Here is a 6,000-nt window from a genome sequence, read left to right on the forward strand (position 1 = left end):
AAATGGTGCACCTTAAGTTTCAACAACTCACTCACCTTAAGAAGGAAAACAATAATGCACATTAAGAAGGATAACCATGCATCTTAAGCTCCAGGTTGACGCACCTTAAGTTTCAACAACTACTCACCTTAAGCACGCAAACCACGCACCTTAAGCACAAAAATCACGCACCTTAAATTTGACCTAGATTTAAAAATTACCAAATTACTACAGTATTTTTTTTTATTTTGTTAATCTTGGACATTGATTTAAGCAAGATCAATGGCTCATATTTAACCGCACAGAAACTGAAATATATATATATATATATATAATTGATCTTGCTATCTTGCTTAAATCAATATCCAAGATTAACAAAAAAAACATAACTAAATTATAAGGAAATAATTCTTACGTTTTTCATTTGTCGAAAAATTGAAACTATTAATAATCTTTCAAATTTGAGGGTATATATGCTTTTTAACATTTTACAATAGGAGACTAAAATACCAATTAGAAATGTTGAAGGGATCAAAAAAGAAATCCTAAAGGAAAAAAATAGCATCAAAATCAAAATTGCACATTGATTGACAATCCCTAGAATGGTATTGCAAGGAAAAGAGCCGTACGGGCTTAGCTCACTAGTTTAGTAGATAATATTTGAGATAAGAGATTAATCTTTGAACATCTATAACAACAGTGTGGGAATTATGTCTAAAGTGGACAGATCTTTTATGCGCATCGGTATTTGGCCCTTTTTACTAAGTCATTGAGTCATCGTGATTTACATCAATCGTTATGCTGTGGAACCGTGTCTAACTTGCAAGGTGGACACGGTTCTATGTTCATATTACTGAACTATATGTTCATAATTATAAAGGTATATATTCATAATTTTTGAACTTCATATTCATAATTATTAAACTTTATATTTACAATTACAGAACTCTATGTTCATAATTACTGAACTATATGTTCATAATTATAAAGCATATATATTCATAATTTTTGAACATCATATTCACAATTTTTGAATCTCTATATTCATAATTATAGAATTATATGTTCATTCACAACTCTATATTCATAATTATAAAACTATATGTTCATAATTTTTAAACTATATATTCATAATTATGAACAGTTTTGGAATCGTATCCACTTTGCAAGGTGGACACAATTTTACAGCATAATTTGCTGATTTACATTTTTCAAATATTATGTCGGACCGAAATGTGAGGGCCTTGGATTGAGGATTCAACCTTTAAAAAAACATGGGGAGAAGGAAAAGAATGTTTGAGAGTTGAAATAGATATGGAAATTATAGAGTTAATACCCAAAATCGTCCTCGACTATAGTGGTTTTTCTCAATTTCGTCCTAAACGACTTTGGTGACCTAATATCGTCCCAGACTTTTGTGTTTCACTCAATTTAGTCCTCCATTTGTTATTCTGTCAAATTAGTGTTAAATAAAGGGACAATTCAGTAATGTCAATATTGATATTTCTTTACTTTCAACTTGTGAAGTGAGAAATTCCTCTTTCTTGTACGAATTACACCCAGAATTACTCCCGGACCTGCAAATCAAATTTTATATTCGCAGTTTTAGGAGTAATTCTGGGAGTAATTCGTAAAAAAAAAAAGGATTTCGCAGTTCACATGTCTATGAGTAAAGAGAGGCCAATATTAAAATTACTGAATTGTCTATTTATTTAACACCAAATGGACAGAATAGTAAATGAGGGACTAAATTGAGCAAAAACACAAAAGTCTGGGACGATATTAGGTCACCAAAGTCATTTAGGATGAAATTGAGAAAAACCACTATAGTCGAGGACGATTTTGGGTATTAACTCGGAAATTAAATCAAGACATGGAAATTTGCCAAACTCTTTGGACCATATTTCTCAATCAAAACAAGAAAACATTAACCAATTGTTGGTACGATAAATATTGGAGGCAATTAAGGCTTGACTTTTATACCTTTTCTTTTTTTTTTTTTTTAATTAAAAATTCACCCCTTAGGGCATCTTAGAATGGCTTAACGTAAAAACTGTTCAACTACGGTCTACGGTAAAACCAACTTGCTTGCTAATATATTTTGACATTTTGAGTTCTAATGATTTATAACCCTTCTCAGTTCAACATATTCATAATTTTGTTTATACAATTCTTTTCAAAATGGATATCACTATGACACTATGTCGCAATTGTAGTGGTAAATGTACGGTTTTTGAACCAGTCAAAATGAATTTAGCTAGCTGTAAATTAAAATCAAGGAAAATAAATCTCATGTATGAGGGGTAGGATTTTTTATTATATTTTTCAAGCGGACTAAGAAAATATAAATCTTATTCAATTACATATTTATCCTTCTTTGTGACAATTTAAAACACGCTCTTATAAATATATTGTATTTGTCTCTTGTTTTGGTGAGTTGCAATTTTGTACATATTCTACTAATTGTAGTATGCATATATAATATATACGGAGTATGTTATATTTTATATACATACTGCACATAAGAATGTGTTCTTCTAACTGTTTAATTGTTCATTTCGTCATTTTGTGTTACAAAAATTTCTAATCAATCTTATAGAGAAAAATAATAATATCTCAAAAGATCAATAAGAGTTTACAAGAGGAATTCCACATATAATGTCTATTGAAGTCTCAATCATATACACAAGAAAAATCTATGAATTCGTATACTATAATTTAATTGCATATATAACTCTTTAATTATTTTTTAACCACATCAGTAAGTCAATTATAATCATGTTACGTTTAAGAAAAAGTAAGTTAAGTTTTATCGATTCATCAATGATTCAATGATCATCAATATTGTATTAAAAAGAGTTAATTGATTTTAATATGAAATTTATTATGACATGATTTTTGTTTTCGATTATAAGTATCTATAACAATACGCATCTTTACTACTATTTTTATCACCAGTTATAAATATTCATTTTAATTATATTAAAAGTAATCATTTTTATTTTGTATTAATTAACTTTCGTATTTAAAAATTATATCAAATTGTTAACTTATTTTAATTTTCATATTTCACATTAATTTAATCACGCAATGCACATATTATAATTAGTCTTTAAAATAAAATGAGTTAAATTTTATATACTTCTCAATTAACTTGTTCTTTATCGAGGAGGGTATGAACAAATAAACATTGGTTAGTATTCCATCCAAATTAACTCATACTTTAAAGTCAACAATTTTGACGAAGATTGAAAGGTTGCATTCTGGCCGAACTAAAATATAACCCTCTGAAATTGTCCCCTCTTGTAGCAATACATGAAACTGCTATTCAATAATTTATAATTCACAATTTTTTTAAAATAAAATAATTAAATAAGCATTACCAATGTTGTAAAATTAATTAAAGATTTCAAGATGTTTAAAATAATGTTTTCCTTAAAATTCTATTTTTTAAGTACTACTGACTCTCTACAATATAGTATTTGTTCATCTTTATACTTACTTTTTCAACCTACTAAAACACAAAGAGTAGCCATAGTTATACCGCTCGACCAGACCTTTGGCTCCTTAAAATTCTACTTAACTAGCAACAATTACATATATAAAATATCCAAATAGATCTCCAAAATACAATGGGATTTATACTTTTAGGGTGTGTTTGGAAACCTGAAAAATGAGTTCTGGAAATCATTTTCTAAGTTTTCATTGTTTGGATGTGCTTGGAAAATCAAGTCAACGGAAATCATTTTTCGTTGACTTTGGAAAATAGGCTTGTTTTGGAGGAAAATGACTTCCCCTTTTTTTGGGGAAGTCATTTTCCAACTTTTACGCCAACATCACACCACCACCAACATCATCAACACCATACCACCACCACTTCACTACCACCATCACCACCACTACTGCAACTGCCACCACTACTATACCACCACAACCACCGCCACCACACCACCACCACTACCACCACCAACACCATACCACCGCAACCACTACCACCACTAACACCATACCACCACCACTGTTGCCACCACCACCACCACCATACCACCGCAACCATCATCGCCGCCACCACCACCACCATACCACCGCAACCACCGTCGCCGTCACCACCACCATCACACCACCACCACTACCACCATCGCCGCCGTCACCACCACCACCGCAACCACCACCATACCACCGCAACCACCGCCACCACACCACCACCACCATCACGCCACCGCCACTACCACCACCGCCGCCACCGCCACTACCACCACCGCCACCACCACCACCACCACCATCACACCACCGCCACTACCACCACCGCCGCCATACCACCCCAACCACCGTCGCCACCACCACCCCCATACCACCGCAACCACCGTTGCCGCCACCACCACCCCCACCACCATACCACCGCCACCACACCACCACCACTGCTACCACCGTCATACCACCACCAGTTATTATTATTATTATTATTATTATTATATAACAAACAACATCACTACCACTACACCACCACCACCACCATAATATTTTTGATATATTATTAGTTATTTTTTTTATTATATTTAAAATTATTATTATATTATTATACATGTTGTAATATTCTAAATAAAATAATTAAAATGTTTAATTATACAATTCTACTCATTTTCCAGAAAATGAACCAAACACACAAAAACAGTTTTCCAGAATGCAACCAAACACTGGAAAGGAAAATGTTTTCCGGAAAATGACTCATTTTCCAGAAAACATTTTCCAGAAGTCATTTTCCAGCTTTCCAAACGGACCCTTATTTTAATAGCGAAGATAGAATTTTCAACACCAAACCCAAACACAAAGATTTGTAAAATTTAGGAGTCAGATTTAAATCCATACCTTACTTAGACTAATTCTCATTTGCATTAAGTTGGCTCAATTAAGGGACAAAGTACTGACTATATTGATTTTTTTATACGAGAAAATGTTTTGAACTCTCGACCTCTTTTATGATATGAGAGTATACAGTCACTCATGTCAACTAAGCTGGTTAAAGGTTTATAAAATTTAACACAACTTTTAGTACTATTTTCTTTTTCCTGCAACAAAGGATACAAAGATAGTTTAAATGTGATTAAGGAAAGAGAAAGAAGAGAGTTTTCAAACTTGAATTTAATACACTTCATCTAATTGTGTCTTGGATGCAAATGGATCTACCAAATAATCTATAATATTCTTTTATCCAATTTGAAAATTCCTTAACACGAAGCAAATTGCACTTTTCTAATTTAAATATCTTAAAAGAGATTAAGAGAGAATCAATCAATGTTAGTAATATGAATTATGCCAATAGCCCTATACTTATTGCAAAGTTATATATTACGTTTGAAAATATATACTATTAGTCGTTTTATAGAGCAATTTTTTTTTTGTCAGACCATAAGGTGTCCTAAACAGACCCTAATTGTAGGAGACACTTTTAAGTCCGTATCATACTTAGACTAATTCTCGTTCGTATCGGGCTGGCGCAATTAAGGGACAAAGTACTGGCCAGATTGATTTTTCCATGCGAGAGGGGGTTCAAACTTCCGACCTCTCTTAAGGACAAGTGTGCACGGCCACTCACACAAAAAATTATCCTTACATTGTTAACATTTTGTTATTTTACGTAACTATACGTAATTAAACATAATTTTCTTTCTTATATAAAAATAATCTATCTAATATAAATGAAAGTATTAAACCAAAAATTTATCATGCCACCTAACGGATATATTATACCCACGACCCGACCTGGGGGGGGGGGGAGAGGGGGGTAGCAATACGGACCCGGAGTACCACGTTGGAGGCCTAAAGCACCCGGTCCACAGCACCATGGAGGTACCCCGACCCGAGCCGAGTTATGTGGGGGTCAGGTCGGGTGGCACGACCCTACCCAAGCTCAGGACCCGACCCGACCCGGTCCGCTCGGGTCCCCAGTCAAAGGGCGATCTAACCGCCCCCCTCTTCAGGTGGAGCGGTTGGGGGGTTTGCTGCATATAAAAACCCCCCACC

Source organism: Ipomoea nil, unplaced genomic scaffold (genome assembly GCF_001879475.1).
Source record: "Ipomoea nil cultivar Tokyo-kokei standard unplaced genomic scaffold, Asagao_1.1 scaffold2957, whole genome shotgun sequence".
Taxonomy (NCBI): Eukaryota; Viridiplantae; Streptophyta; class Magnoliopsida; order Solanales; family Convolvulaceae; genus Ipomoea; species Ipomoea nil.